The 15510-nt window shown below is 38.1% G+C and overlaps 1 long non-coding RNA gene across 2 annotated transcripts in view; it reads left to right on the forward strand.

Moving 5' to 3' along the window:
• LOC147370809 (uncharacterized) overlaps positions 1 to 15510 on the forward strand; it is a 232815-nt gene that overhangs the window by 23559 nt on the left and 193746 nt on the right. The window lies entirely within an intron of this gene.

Raw genomic sequence — 15510 nt, forward strand, 5'->3', positions numbered from 1 at the left:
CCTTGGCACTATTGTGCCCTGAATTGCTTACTTTTCTATCTTCTCTCTCCTCTCCTTCTCTCTCCTTTGACCGCCTTAACTTCTGCCCCTTTATTTGATTCTTGGATCTCCAATTTTTGACCCACATCTTCAATATTATGCCCTTCTCAAGTCCTTTCTGTTATTCCCTTCTCTCTGGTTAAACTATGACTTCTCATCTTATTTTCAACAAACAGATTGTTTCCTCCATGTTCTTTTGAAAATTTTCTAGTCAGGTACAAGAAAATGATTTTTTTGGAGTATGTGTGTGTGTTGTAGTAAACTCATTATAATTTCATGCCTTAATAAAGAAGTGCTGCTAATATAAAACAAAATCTAAATATTTATCTGCATCTATCACCTATCTATATTTTGGATCATTTCTTTCTTTTAATTATAATCTCCTGGAGAAAGTCAGTTTGATCTGTTTAATTTAATATAGCATCTGGCACTTGTGGTAATCACTTCCTAAACTTTTGAAAGAGGCAGTCCTTTTTGGGTCTTCTAATGTGTTTGTTGCACCTCTGATATAAATGCAGAAATGAATTCAGAAATGCACAGCCCGAGATTAATGTGATTTCAGATAATGCCTATAAAGTTATCTCTGTCCTTTCTGTCATAAGCTGGATATGAGAAATCCAAGTCAGCAATAATACAGTAAATCATTGACTACTTAGGCAGACCCATCGGGAAAGGGTTTGTATTTACCCCGCTGTTTCCACACAAGTCACTTCAGTTCAGTTCAGTTCAGTCACTCCATTGTGTCTGACTCTTTGCAACCGCATAAACTGTAGCACGCCAGGCCTCCCTGTCCATCACCAACTCCCAGAGTTTACTCAAACTCATGTCCATTGAGTCGGTGATGCCATCCAACCATCTCATCCTCTGTCATCCCCTGCTCCTGCCCTCAATCTTTCCCAGCATCAGGGTCTTTTCAAATGAGTCAGCTCTTCGCATCAGGTGGCCAAAGTATTGGAGTTTCAGCTTCAATATCAGTCTGTCCAATGGACACCCAGGACTGATCTCCTTTAGGATGGACTGGTTGGATCTCCTTGCAGTCCAAGGGACTCTCAAGAGTCTTCTCCAGCACCACAGTTCAAAAGCATTAATTCTTTGGTGTTCAGCTTTCTTTATAGTGCAACTCTCACATCTATACATGACTACTGGAAAAACCATAGCTTTGATTAGATGGACCTTTGTTGACAAAGTAATGTCTCTGCTTTTTAAAATGCTGTCGAGGTTGGTCATAACTTTCCTTCCAAGGAGCAGGTGTCTTTTAATTTCATGGCTGCAATCACCATCTGCAGTGATTTTGGAGCCCCAAAAAATAAAGTCAGCCACTGTTTCCACTGTTTCCCCATGTATTTGGCATGAAGTGACGGGACTGGATGCCATCTTAGTTTTCTGAATGTTGAGATTTAAGCCAACTTTTTCACTCTCCTCTTACACTTTCATCAAGAGGCTCTTTAGTTTTTCTTCACTTTCTGCCATAAGGATGGTGTCATCTGCATATCTGAGCTTATTTATATTTCTCCTGGAAATCTTAATTCCAGCTGTACTTCCTCCAGCCCAGCGTTTCTCATGATGTACTCTGCATATAAGTTAAATAAGCAGGGTGACAATATACAGCCTTGATGTACTCCTTTTCCTATTTGGAACCAGTCTGTTGTTCCATGTCCAGTTCTAACTGTTGTTAGAACTGTTGTTAGAACTGTCAGTTCCTGACCTGCATACAGGTTTCTCAAGAGGCAGGTCAGGTCAGGTGGTCTGGTATTCCCATCTTTTTAAGAATTTTCCACAGTTTGTGGTGATCCACACAGTCAAAGGCTTTGGCATAGTCAAGAAAGCAGAAATAGATGTTTTTCTGGAATTCTCTTGCTTTTTTGATGATCCAGCATTTGTTGGCAATTTGACCTCTGGTTCTTCTGCCTTTTCTAAAACCAGCTCGAACATCAGGAAGTTCACGGTTCACATATTGCTGAAGCCTGGCTTGGAGAAATTTGATCATTACTTTACTAGCGTGTGAGATGAGTACAATTGTGCGGTGGTTTGAGCATTCTTTGGCATTGCCTTTTTGGGATTGGAATGAAAACTGACCTTTTCCAGTCCTGTGGCCACTGCTGAGTTTTCCAAATTTGCTGGCATTCTGAGTGCAGCACTTTCACAGCATCATCTTTCAGGATTTGAAATATCTCCACTGGAATTCCATCACCTCCACTAGCTTTGTTCATAGTGATGCTTCCTAAGGCCCACTTGACTTCACATTCCAGGATGTTTGGCTCTAGGTGAGTGATCACACCATCGTCATTATCTGGGTTGTGAATATCTTTTTTGTACAGTTCTTCTGCATATTCTTGCCACCTCTTCTTAATATCTTATGCTTCTGTTTAGGTCCATACCATTTCTGTCCTTTATCGAGCCCATCTTTGCATGAAATGTTCTCTTGGTATCTCTAATTTTCTTGACGAGATCTCTAGTCTTTCCCATTCTATTGTTTTCCTCTATTTCTTTGCATTGATCCCTGAGGAAGGCTTTCTTATCTCTCTTTGCTATTCTTTGGAACTCTGCATTCCAGTGGGTATATCTTTCCTTTTCTCCTTTGCTTTTTGCTTCCCTTCTTTTCACAGCTATTTGTAAGGCCTCCTCACACAGCCATTTTGGTTTTTTGCATTTCTTTTCAATGGGGATGGTCTTGATCCCTGTCTTCTATACAATGTCACAAACCTCTGTCCATAGTTCATCAGGCACTCTGTCTACGAGATCTAGTCCCTTAAATCTATTTCTCACTTCCACTGTATAATCATAAGGGATTTGATTTAGGTCATACCTGAATAGTCTAGTGGTTTTTCCTCACTTTCTTCAATTTAAGTCTGAATTTGGTAATAAGGAGTTCATGATCTGAGCCACAGTCAGCTCCCTGTCTTGTTTTGGCTGACTGCATAGAGCTTCTCCATCCTTGGCTGCAAAGAATATAATCAATCTGGTTTTGTTGTTTGCCGTCTGGTGATGTCCATGTGTAGAGTCTTCTCTTGTGTTATTGGAAGTGGGTGTTTGCTATGACCAGTGTGTTCTCTTGGCAGAAGTCTATTAGCCTTTGCCCTGCTTCATTCTGTACTCCAAGGCCAAATTTGCCTGTTACTCCAGGTGTTTCTTGACTTCCTCCTTTTGCATTCCAGTCCCCTATAATGAAAAGGACATCTTTTTTGGGTGTTAGTTCTAGAAGGTCTTGTAGGTCAGTTACATTCAACAAATGTTCTTTGGAAAGTCTGAAGAGCTAGAGTACACTATCTAGAAGATTCCACTTATCAAAAGATAAGTAGAGGGTTTTCCCCTTCAAGGCATGTTGGAGCAACAAGGACCAGACCTAACTGTTCATCGTAAATAATTATGGTTGGATAAAATTTGAAAAGGTGGTTTTTAGACATTAGACAACAGTCTGCATAAGACTGTGATCCTTGAGAGAAAAGAAACAAAGTGAACTTGATAATTACCCTGGCTTTCTGCCTGGAAGCAATTTCTAGAGTGTAGATTCAGACAGATCCTGGCAGCCTTGCTGAGTTGATGAGCTGGAGGTCAGAGTTTGGGGAGGCTAAGGTGAGTAGAGGCAGTGTGGGATAGAATTCTGGGAAGGAGGGAGCTATGAGAAAAATGTAGTGTCAATATGTAGTGAAGGGTGTCTTTTGCTGAACACCATGAGAGAAATGTATAGAATGGTACTCTACAGGGCTGGACAGAAAAGACTGGTGAACTCTAAGTTGAATAAATCCCAGGGCACGCATGAAATGAGAAAATGTTTGTGGCTTGGAGAGCCAAATGGGTAAGTCCTTGTTCATCCTTGGAATATTCAATGGAGACCCTAAAATAATTATACATTAGTAATGAGTCTGAACTATCCTTGGAGTGAAAGATCCTCTAGACCAGGGAAATATTTTCTTAAATTTACAGAGAGCAAATATTTTTGGCTTGTGGGTCATATGGTCTCCATCACAACTACTCAGTTCTGCCATTATGATATGAAGGCAGCCACAGGCAATACATTAGTGAATGGGTGTGACTATGTTTCAGTAAAACTTTATTAACAAAAATAGATGGCCAACCTGTGGGTTGTAGTTTGACCTCTGCTCTAGACCAGCATTGACCTATAGAAATATAATTAATGCAAGCCATATATGTAAATTAAAATGTCTAGTAACTGTAGTAAAAAATTAATAATAAATAGGTTAAATTAATTTTAATAATATATTCTATTTAACCCAATATATCCAAAATATCAATTGAACATATAATCAATATAAAAATTATTAATGAGAAGTTTGCATTCTTTTTCTCACATTAAGTTTTCAAAATTTGTGTATTATAGATGAAGCAAAACCTTTATATTTTATACCTATAACACATTTTATTTCAGATTAGTCATAGTTCAATAACCGTATAGTAATTGCCATCCTGGATAGCACAATGCCAATCTCTTAAAAACAAGTTTTGATAGAATGAAACTGATGAGCAATTAACTTCACCACCTATCAAAACCAAACCCAATGCTCTTTAAAAGAAGACAGCACGATGCAGACACTTGTCAATATCAAGACATGCTAAAAAGTGGACCAAAAAACACAAAAAACACCAAAAAACAAAAAACAACCCAATAACAAAGGAAGAACTAGCTAAGATAAAAAGACCTAGAAATGAGAAGATAATATAATTAGCAGACAAGAGTATTAAAATAGGCTTTATTATTATGTATAAGTATTTAATGGAAAACATTAAAAGAATCAGAAGAAAAATGAAAAATATAGAAAAGAACTAAATGAAACATCTAGAGATGAAAAAAATACTATCTAAGATGAGGATTTCACTGAATGGGATTAATAGAAGATCAGGCATTATAGAAGAAAAGATTAGTAAACCTGCAAACATAGCAATTGATTTGATACAAGGTGAACCACAGAGAGGAAAAAAAAGACTGAAAAAAATAAAGGAAAAGAGGTTCACTGATCTGTGGGATAATATAAAATGATCTACCATAAATGGGGAAATGAAAAGGGGGCAGAAAAAATATTTGAAGATATAATGCCTTAAACACTTTAAGGTTTGATGAAAACTATGCTATGCTATGCTATGCTAAGTCACTTCAGTCGTGTCGGACTCTGTGTGACCCCATAGACGGTAGCCTACCAGGCTCCCCCATCCCTGGGAGTCTCCAGGCAAGAACACTGGAGTGGGTTTCCATTTCCTTCTCCAATGCATGAAAGTGAAAAGTGAAAGTGAAGTCGCCTTGTCCTGTCCGACTCTTAGCGACCCCATGGACTGCAGCCTACCAGGCTCCTCTGTCCATGGGATTTTCCAGGCAAGAGTACTGGAGTGGGGTGCCATTGCCTTCTCCGTGATGAAAACTATATTTCATAAATCAAAAAGCTTAAGAGCTCATTTAAAAAAAAGAAATTAAGACACATAATAGTCAAATTACTAAAAACTAGCATTGAAGAGAAACTTAAAAGCAATTAGAGAAAAGTCCACCTTACACACAGAAGAATCGACAAGTACATGACAATAGATTTCAGTTCAGAAACTTTGCCAGCCAGAAGACAATGAAATAACATCCTAAAAGTGCTAAAAAAGAAAAGTCAACTTCTGTATCGAATGAAAATATCTTGCAGAAACAAAAGTGAAATAAAAACTTTAGCAGACAAACAAAATTTCAGGAAATTTGTTGCCAGCTAATATATACTATAAGAAGTATTTTCTTTAGAAAATCATTCAGGCTAAAACAAAATGATACCAGATGGAAATTTGGAATACAGTGTGCCAAAGGTGCTAAATATGTGGATAAATAGACAATATTTTCTTTAAAAATTTCTTTAAAAAGTTAACCTCACTGTTTAAGGAACAAATAATTACAATGCATTTTTGAGATGTATCAAACAATTAGAAGTAAAATGTATGACAGTCGCTTGAAGAACAGGGTGGGGAAAATGGCAACTCATACTCGTAAGGGTTTTACATTATACATGAAGTGGTATAATATTATTTGAACATATATTATGAATTAAAAATACATATTGTAAAATGTAGAGCAATCATTAAAAATTTAGTAAGTTAAAAAAAAATAACACCAAGAGTGCTATTTATAAAGAGAATACTAAGAATATCAATTAACTCAAAAGAACCAAGAAAAAAGGAAAGAGTAACAAGTTGAGACAAATAGAACGCAAATGGTAAATGGCATATTTGAACTTAACCATACTGATAATTATATTAAATGTAAATATTCTAAATAGTTCAATGAAAAATCAGAGATTGTCAGACTAGATTTAAAACAGTAAGTCTATTACATACTTTGTGTGAGAAAACCACTTTAAATATATAGACGAGATAGGTTAAAATGAACAGGATGGAAAAAGATGTGCTATACAAACACCAATTACAAGAAAGCTGGAGTGGCTATATTAAAATCTTGTTGACGAGCGACATGTTATTATGTCCTTTGTTCAGTTCAGTTCAGTCGCTCAGTCGTGTCCGACTCTTTGTGACCCCATGGACTGCAGCATACCAGGCCTCCCTGTCCATCACCAATTCCCAGAGTTTACTCAAACTCATGTCCATTGAGTCAGTGATGCCATTCAACCATCTCATCCTCTGTCATCCCCTTCTCCTCCCGCCTTCAATCTTTCCTAGCATTAGGGTCTTTTCCAATGAGTCAATTCTTTGCATCAGGTGGCCAAGTATTGGAGTTTCAGCTTCAGCATCAGTCATTCCAATGAACATTCAGGACTGATTTCCTTTAGGATGGACTGGTTGGATCTTCTTGCAGTTCAAGGGACTCTCAAGAGTCTTCTCCAACACCATAGTTCAAAAGCATCAATTCTTTGGTGCTCAGCTTTCCTTATAGTCCAACTCTCACATCCATACATGACTACTGGAAAAACCATAGCTCTGACTAGATGGATCTTTGTTGGCAAAGTAATGTCTCTGCTTTTTAGTATGCTGTCTAGGTTGGTCATAACTTTTCTTCTAAGGAGTAAGTGTCTTTTAATTTCATGACTACAGTCATCATCTGCAGTGATTTTGGAGCCCAAAAAAATGAAGTCTGTTACTGTTTCCACTGTTTCCCAATCTATTTTCCATGAAGTGATGGGACTAGATGCCATGATCTTCGTTTTCTGAATGTTGAGCTTTAAGCCAACTTTTTCACTCTCCTCTTTCACTTTCATCAAGAGGCTTTTGAGTTCCTCTTCACTTTCTGCCATAAGGGTGGTTTCATCTGCATATCTGAGGTTGTTGATATTTCTCGCGGTAATCTTGATTCCAGCTTGTGCTTCATCCAGCCAAGCATTTCTCATGATGTACTCTGCATATAAGTTAAATAAGCAGGGTGATAATATACAGCCTTGTTGTACTTCTTTTCCTATTTGGAACCAGTCTGTTGTTCCACGTCCAGTTCTAACTGTTGCTTCCTGACCTGCATATAGGTTTATCAAGAGGCAGGTCAGGTGGTCTGGTATTCCCATCTCTTTAAGCATATTCCACAGTTTGTGGTGATCCACACAGTCAAAGACTTTGGCATAGTCAATAAAGCAGAAATAGATGTTTTTCTGGAACTCTCTTGCCTTTTTTACCCAAACGTTATTGACTGCAGTGTTTCAATATTCACTTACATAACAAATCACTGACCACAGGCATTAGTTTCTGCAAATCCCCTGGTCAATAATGTGTTAATATTAGACAAAGCAGACAACGTAAAAAAGAATATTGCTATGAATGAGAAGGGATCTTTTATAATGATAAAGAGATCAGTTCATCAGGAAGATGTGATAACCTTAAATATAACAGTACTTCAAAATACATGAAGCAAAACCTGATAGAATGAGTCAGAGGTCTGGAAATCATTTAAATTAATTGAAATTAATCAGTTGTGTGGCACTGGGGAAATTATTTGATCTAGGAGTGAAAGCTTGCTCCCTTATAAAAATGATAGCATGTATATCATGAGAATTTTATGAAAATTAGATAAAAGTACATGTGAAATTTTTTAAAAATCCAACTTCATGAACTAAAGGGAAATTTTTAAATCCACAATTACAATTGGATTAGCCAACAGTCTTCAGTTAGTAATCAAGAAAGAAGACAGAACATCCACAGGGATATTGAAGACTTGAATGACACCATCAGTGAACTGGATCTAATTGGCATTCATAGAATACTTTGCCCAACAACAGTAAACTGCACCTTCTTTTCAAGGTCACGTTGTTACCTAGTTGGTAAATTTCAATAAATGGTATAAACCTCTAGCTAGACTTATTAAGAAAAAAAAAACATAGAAGACACAAACTGTCAATTCAGGAATGAAAATGGGATGTGCTGCAGATGCTGCAGACATCATAAGGGTGATAAATATATGAATAATTTTATGTAGATAAATTCAACAATTAGAAGAATGGGCAAATTCCTTAGAAGATACAATTAACCAATATGACTGAAGAAGTAGGAAACCTGAATATCCCAAATCTAGTAAAGAAATTAAATGTGTAAATTAAAAAATTTCCCACAAAGAAAATTTTAGGCCCATATGGCTTCACTTGTGAATTCTAGAAAATATTGTAAAAAGAAACATACCAATGTTTCACGAACTCAGAAAATAAGAGGATGGAGTACTTCTGAACTCATTTTAAAAGACCAGTATCACCTTGACAGTAACATCACAAGACAGAGAGAGAGAAAGAAAAACAAGTAGAGACCAATATGCCTCATAAACATACCTACAAAAATTCTTAGCAAAATAATAGCAAGTTGAATTCAGCCATCTCTTGAAAAAAATAATGCCTTGTGACCAAAGGGGTAGGGGTTACTTCAGGAACGTAAAAAGTCTAGAGGAAAACCATTGAAGGTGAGGATGTGTGCCAATGGGAAATAAAGATAAAAAGGGAATATCACAAGCTCCAATAGTCTTGATTTCCATTCTTATTTATAGCAGCTGACATTTCTGAGCATTTATCACATTCCAGAAAGCATTTTCAGAGTTGTATGTGAATTAATCTCATTTAATCTTTGCAAGAACCCCATGAGGTAGGCACCATTTTATAAATAAGTAAACTAAAGCACAGAATGTTAAAACAAACTTCAAAAAACTAAGATCATGGCATCTGGTCCCATCACTTCATGGCAAATACTTGGGGAAACAATGGAAACTGTCACAAACTTTATTTTCTTGGGCTTCAAAATCACTGTGGATGGTGACTGCAGTCATGAAATTAAAAGATGCTTACTCCTTGGAAGAAAAGCAATGATAAACCTAGACAGTGTATTAAAAAGTGGAGACATAACTTTGCCTACAAAGGTCCATATAGTCAAAGCTGTGGTTTTTCCAATAGTCATGTACTAATGTGAGAACTGGACAATAAAAAGGCTGAGCGCTAAAGAATTGATGCCTTCAAACCGTGGTGCTGGAGAAGACGCTTTAGATTCCCTTGGATTGCAAGGAGTTCAAACCAGTCAATCCTAAAGAAATCAACCCTGAATATTCATTAGAAGGACTAATGCTGAAACTAAAGCTCCAATCCTTTGGCCACCTGATGGGAAGAGTCTACTCTTTGGAAAAGACCCCGATGCTGGGGAAAATTGAAGGCAGGGGGAGAAGGGGAGGACAGAGCATGAGATGGTTGGATGGTATCACCGACTCAATGTACATGAGTTTGAGCAAACTCTGGGAGATCGTGAAGGACAGGGAAGCCTGGTGTACTGCAGTCCATGGGGTCGCAGAGTCAGACACAACTGAGTGACTGAACAACAACAAAAAGCACAGAGAAACTTAAAAACTTGTCCACGGTCCCGTAACACTTGGACTTATACTGTCTGTCTCCAGATCCCTGTGGCTCAGATGGTAAAGAATCTGTCTGCAGTTGCCCCTGGGTCAGGAAGATCCCCTGGAGAAGGGAATGGCTACCCACTCCAGTATTCTTGCCTGGAGAATTCCATGGACAGTCCATGGGGTTGCAAAGCGTCGGACACAACTGAGAGACTAACACACTTTGCTAATGTACTCTTTATACAGAACTGCTCATTTTCTGTGCTTTTGCCTAGCAAGACTGTTTTCATCATTCCTGAAGTGGCTCATCAGTAAAGAATCTGCCTGCCAGTGCAAGAGACATACGATATGTGGGTTGGATCCCACAGTCCAGAAAATCCCCTGGCGGAGGAAATGGCAACCCACTCCAATGTTCTTGCCTAGAGAATTCTATGGACAGAGGAGCCTGGTGGGCTACAGTCCATGGGGTCGCCAAGAGTCAGACATGACTGAATATTCATACAACACAACAAAAACATTTATGACTTTTTCAGCCCATAGTTAAGAACTGCTTTCTGAGTCAAAGTATTAAGCAGTTACAAATGCAAAATATATTTTAAAATAAAAGTATGTTTATTAAATTATAAAACTCATGATACTAGAGTGGGAGATATGCTACTTTCAGATCAGATCAGATCAGTCGCTCAATCGTGTCCGACTCTTTGTGACCCCATGAATCACAGCACGCCAGGCCTCCCTGTCCATCACCAACTCCCGGAGTTCACTCAGACTCACGTCCATCGAGTCAGTGATGCCATCCAGCCATCTCATCCTCTGTCGTCCCCTTTTCCTCCTGCCCCCAATCCCTCCCAGCATCAGAGTCTTTTCTAATGAGTCAACTCTTTGCATGAGGTGGCCAAAGTACTGAGTTTCAGCTTTAGCATCATTCCTTCCAAAGAAATCCCAGGGCTGGTCTCCTTTAGAATGGACTGGTTGGACCTCCTTGCAGTCCAGGGGACTCTCAAGAATCTTCTCCAACACCACAGTTCAAAAGCATCAATGCTTCAGCGCTCAGCCTTCTTCACAGTCCAACTCTCACATCCATACATGACCACTGGAAAAACCATAGCCTTGACTAGATGAACCTTTGTTGGCAAAGTAATGTCTCTGCTTTTGAATATTCTGTCTAGGTTGGTCATAACTTTCCTTCCAAGGAGTAAGCGTCTTTTAATTTCATGGCTGCAGTCACCATCTGCAGTGCTTTTGGAGCCCAGAAAAATAAAGTCTGACACTGTTTCCACTGTTTCCCCTTCTATTTCCCATGAAGTGATGGGACCAGATGCCATGATCTTCATTTTCTGAATGTTGAGCTTTAAGCCAACTTTTTCACTCTCCTCTTTCACCTTCATCAAGAGGCTTTTGAGTTCCTCTTCACTTTCTGCCATAAGCGTGGTGTCATCTGCATATCTGAGGTTATTGATACCTCCTAAATTTTTATGTGACTACAAATGTTGCCATCTCCAAGAAGTGGAAAAAATACTTTCCCTTTTCTAGGTGTAGAACAAAATGCTTGTACTTTTCCCCCTGTGTAGACTAGAGTTCAGTGCTGGCACTGTGACTTGAGCAAGGTATTTAAGCCCTGTGGGCTTTAGCTCTCAAATTTGCAAAATGGAACAGGATAGTGTGAGGATGAGGAAGATATCCAGGTATTCTTTTATTCTCTCTGATTCTCCCTAGCTTTTCTCCTCCACAGTGCTTGAGTTTCAGAAGTTTGACCTTCTCCAGAAAAGCTTTTTTCAAACTTTTTGGACCATTGTCCACAATAAGAAATAACTTTACTTCACAAACCAGTAGACACATGATGCACATATATATGTATAATGGAAGTGATCACCTAGTTTTTTGTACACACTAGGAAAATTATTACCTTTGAAAGTAACTGTGGTGCACCTATGGATTGAAGTCAATGGCTTTTCCATGGTTCAAATAAATAGATTATGGCTTGTATGTGTAAGTTTTTTAATGTTTCTATGAACCAAAATCACTATGGATTGTGACTGCAGCCACAAAATTAAGACACTTTCTACTTGGAAGAAAATCTATGACAAACCCAGACAGTTTATTGAAAAGCAGAGGCATCATTTTGCTGACAAAGGTTCGCATAGTCAAATCTATGGTTTTTCCAGGAGTCATGTATGGATATGAGAGTCGGACCATAAAGAAGGCTGAGTGCCCCAGAAGTGATGCTTTCAAATTGTGGTGCTGAAGAAGAGTCTTGAGAGCTCTTTGGACCTCAAGGAGATCAAACCAGTCAGTCCTGAATATTCATTGGAAGGACTGATGCTGAAGCTGAAGCTCCAGTACTTTGGCCACCTGATGCAAAGAGCTGATTCATTGGAAAAGACCCTGATGCTGGGAAAGATTGAAGATAGGAAGAGAAATGGGAAACAGAGGAGAGATGGTTGGATGGCATCACCAACTCAATGGATACGAGTTTGAGCAAACTCTGGGAGATAGTGAAGGACAGGGAAGCCTTGGCGTGCTGCAGTCCATGGGGTCACAAAGAGTCGGACATGACTTAGCAACTGAACAGCAACAACAATGAACCAAAATGTAGATAAAAAAGCATCTTGAGTAAACATTCTCTATGATATGTATACAAATATTAGTAAGAAGTAAACCCCGTTTACTGTGATCTAGTAGCCCCTATGCAGCCGGGGTGGAGACTTCCGGGGAGGGAAATGAGGGAGTGTTATTGGGAAGGTTGATATTGATGAGGATAAGATAATAAAAGTTGTGTGTGTGTGCACACTTGGGTGTGTGTACATGCACCTAACCAGTCACAGAACCCTGCCATCACCCCTTTCACCTCCTTCCTTCTAGCCCTGCTTCTGTCCTTCCACATGTTCCTCTTAGCCTACAGAGTTTAAGATCAGCAGTTCTTAATATTTCTTGGACCTTATCCTGAGAACAAGGATAAGGATGTATGTAACACATCCATTACACACAGAAAATTTCATATGTATCAGGGGTTCTGGAACCTTAGATTTAGGAATATCTGACCTGTAGAGTTTGTACAAAGTTAATTCATAGATAAAACTATATTTAGCCAATAAATATATGAAAGGTGGTCAAGCTCACTAGCAATGAGTTAAAGAACTCTATTAGAGAACTCATAAAAAGATCTGTGTTACATATAAATGCTTTTGTATATATTTAGAATATATATGCATTTGCCTACTAAGACATCCTCAGCTGCCTAACACTCATCCTGTCCTTCAAGACTCAGTTTCAGCATCACCTTTCCCAGAACCTCTGGTCCACTAGCCACCTCCAGCCCAGTGGGTAGGGTGCTGCTGAGGGCTCCGTGTTCCAAGATGTATTTCCCCTATTACACCACTTTTTGTGCCCTCCTGCCAGTTTGTTTTAGCATCTGTTTTCTTTAGGTAAGAACACTCTGAAGATAGAAGCAGGGCTTTGTGTCATTGCGTCTCCATTGCATAACCCAGTGCCTGGCCACTGGAGGCTCCCACTAAGTGATTATCTGACGGTAAAATGCCCACACTTGCTTTCTGGCATCCTTAAAGAACTATGAGACACTGAATTTTTTTTTTTTTCTTTTCTTTTTTTTTTTACAAACCCTTGTGTCGAGGGGAGACACTGAATTTTTAAAATTTCTTGCCGATTACCTTTTTGCATAGAACCTAGATTGAAATTTAGAATCACAAAACTACTGTACTTTTTAAGTGGAAATGACTTAGGAGGAGTTGTTTTCAATTAAGTGTCAATAGACTAGTGCAAATTCTCACACTCAAAGGAAAAATGATAAAAATATGAGCAATGGAGCAGATTTTTTAAAAATAGGTTAAATGATGCTTTCTTATTCTGATATTATGTTTCCCATTCATTTTAAGGTTATTTTTTGATTCTATGCTAGTATTTTTTGAAAAGTTCTATTAAATCAAAAATTCTGGAAATTTCCAGCTCTAGTGTCTTTCTGCTCAGAACTAAAATCCAGAGAGATTGTGATTTTGCCCATGGCCAAAACAAGAAATAAACATTTCAGTCCAGTATCTTTCTGCTATTATGTTTAATGCAATTGTGTACATTTAAAATTTTTACAGATATGTTTGGTGCAATTGGTTTTCTGTTCAGCCTTTCAAATTTAGAAATGAAACGGTCAGTTAATATGTTTGTTGTTTTATAGTCAGAAACAGGTTTGCTCTCTGAGAAATATCTATAACCATATGATATTGCTGACTGTCAGTGTTTGGTGAGGTTTTAAGAAATGTCAGAATCTTCAAATTATATATATATCTAATATTAATATTGGGGCTTTCTTTGTGGCTCAGATGGTAAAGAATCTGCCTGCAGTGCAGGAGACCTGGGTTTCAGGTCTTGGGTCAGAAAGATCCCCTGGAGAAGGGAATAGCAACCCACTCCAGTATTCTTGCCTGGGAAATCCCATGGACAGAGGCGCCTGGTGGGCCACAGTCCTTGGGGTTACAAAGAGTCGTACACAACTCAGCGACTAACACTTTAATATTGACTTTGATATGGAATTAAAGACTGTTTTCTTTCCATTTTTGGATGTGTCTTAATTTTGAAGGTGTTGTAAGCACTTTAAAAAGAAGAGATTTTGAATTTGGCTATTGCTTTAATTCTGATTTTAAACATCTGAATACTGTCCATCTAAGAAATTCCACTTCTAGGAGCTCATTATAAGAAAATAATGAGATGTGCCGAAATGCATGCATAAATGTGTTCATTAAAACATTTATGTTAATAAATATTAGCAAAAAGCATAAATACCCAATAATAAAGAATTGGTTAAATACTTTGATATCGTCATTTTATGGAAAGTGCTTTGGTTATTAAATATGGCTGTATTTTATCTTCTTCTATATACCTGTATTTCCTAATTTTTATCAATCACAAATATTTTGTACTTATGTAACTTATTTGAAAAGTTTTAAAATTTGCCCAACTCAATATTTTGTCTGAAATTAAGTTCCTTACTTGTTTTTCTTATGCTTTTTTCCAATTTGACATTTTAATTGAATAGCCAAAGTTCAGTGTATGTGGACTCTTAAGTTTTAATTTTTCAATTTTACTTTTACATCTTCTGTGTTTATGTAGTTTAGCTTAACTTCAGCATCTGACACTGAGCTGCTTATAGAACAGCACAGAATCCAATGAAAAGCTGTCATTTTTGTCTGAACACTATGCTGTCCTGCAAACTCATATCTGAGGCCTGAACATTCTAATTCTTGATAATTTAGTATCAAGAAGGACAAGCACACCCATAAACTCAAAGATCTAGAAAATATTTGAAGATGTAATCAGTTCAAATATTCTTTTTTTCCTTTGTAGTTGGCTGCATCTTAGCTCAGAGTAGAGATTCCGGCTACAGCTTTTTGCCAGGATTGCAGCCTGCTGGCCTAAAAGCCAGTATGTATAGTATCTTTAGCATTTACAGCTCAAAATTGCCTCTTTGAAAGAGGAAGACAAGTGGTTCCTGATTACATCATAGCTAAGTATGCCTGTGTGTGCGTCTGTGTGCATGTGCGTGTCTGAGAGAGGAGGAGGGGGGCGGGGAGGGGATGGAGGAGAGGGAGAGAGTGGGATGGTGTAAAGGGTTTCTGTTACCTTTGGCACTAGGTTCATTGCCCATGTAAAGTTCTTGTAGACTCCAGTACTTCCTAGTAGTT

The sequence above is a fragment of the Bos grunniens genome, chromosome 6, assembly GCF_055505025.1.
Source record: "Bos grunniens cultivar Pamir isolate PY7600 chromosome 6, Bosgru_T2T1.0, whole genome shotgun sequence".
Classification (NCBI taxonomy): domain Eukaryota; kingdom Metazoa; phylum Chordata; class Mammalia; order Artiodactyla; family Bovidae; genus Bos; species Bos grunniens.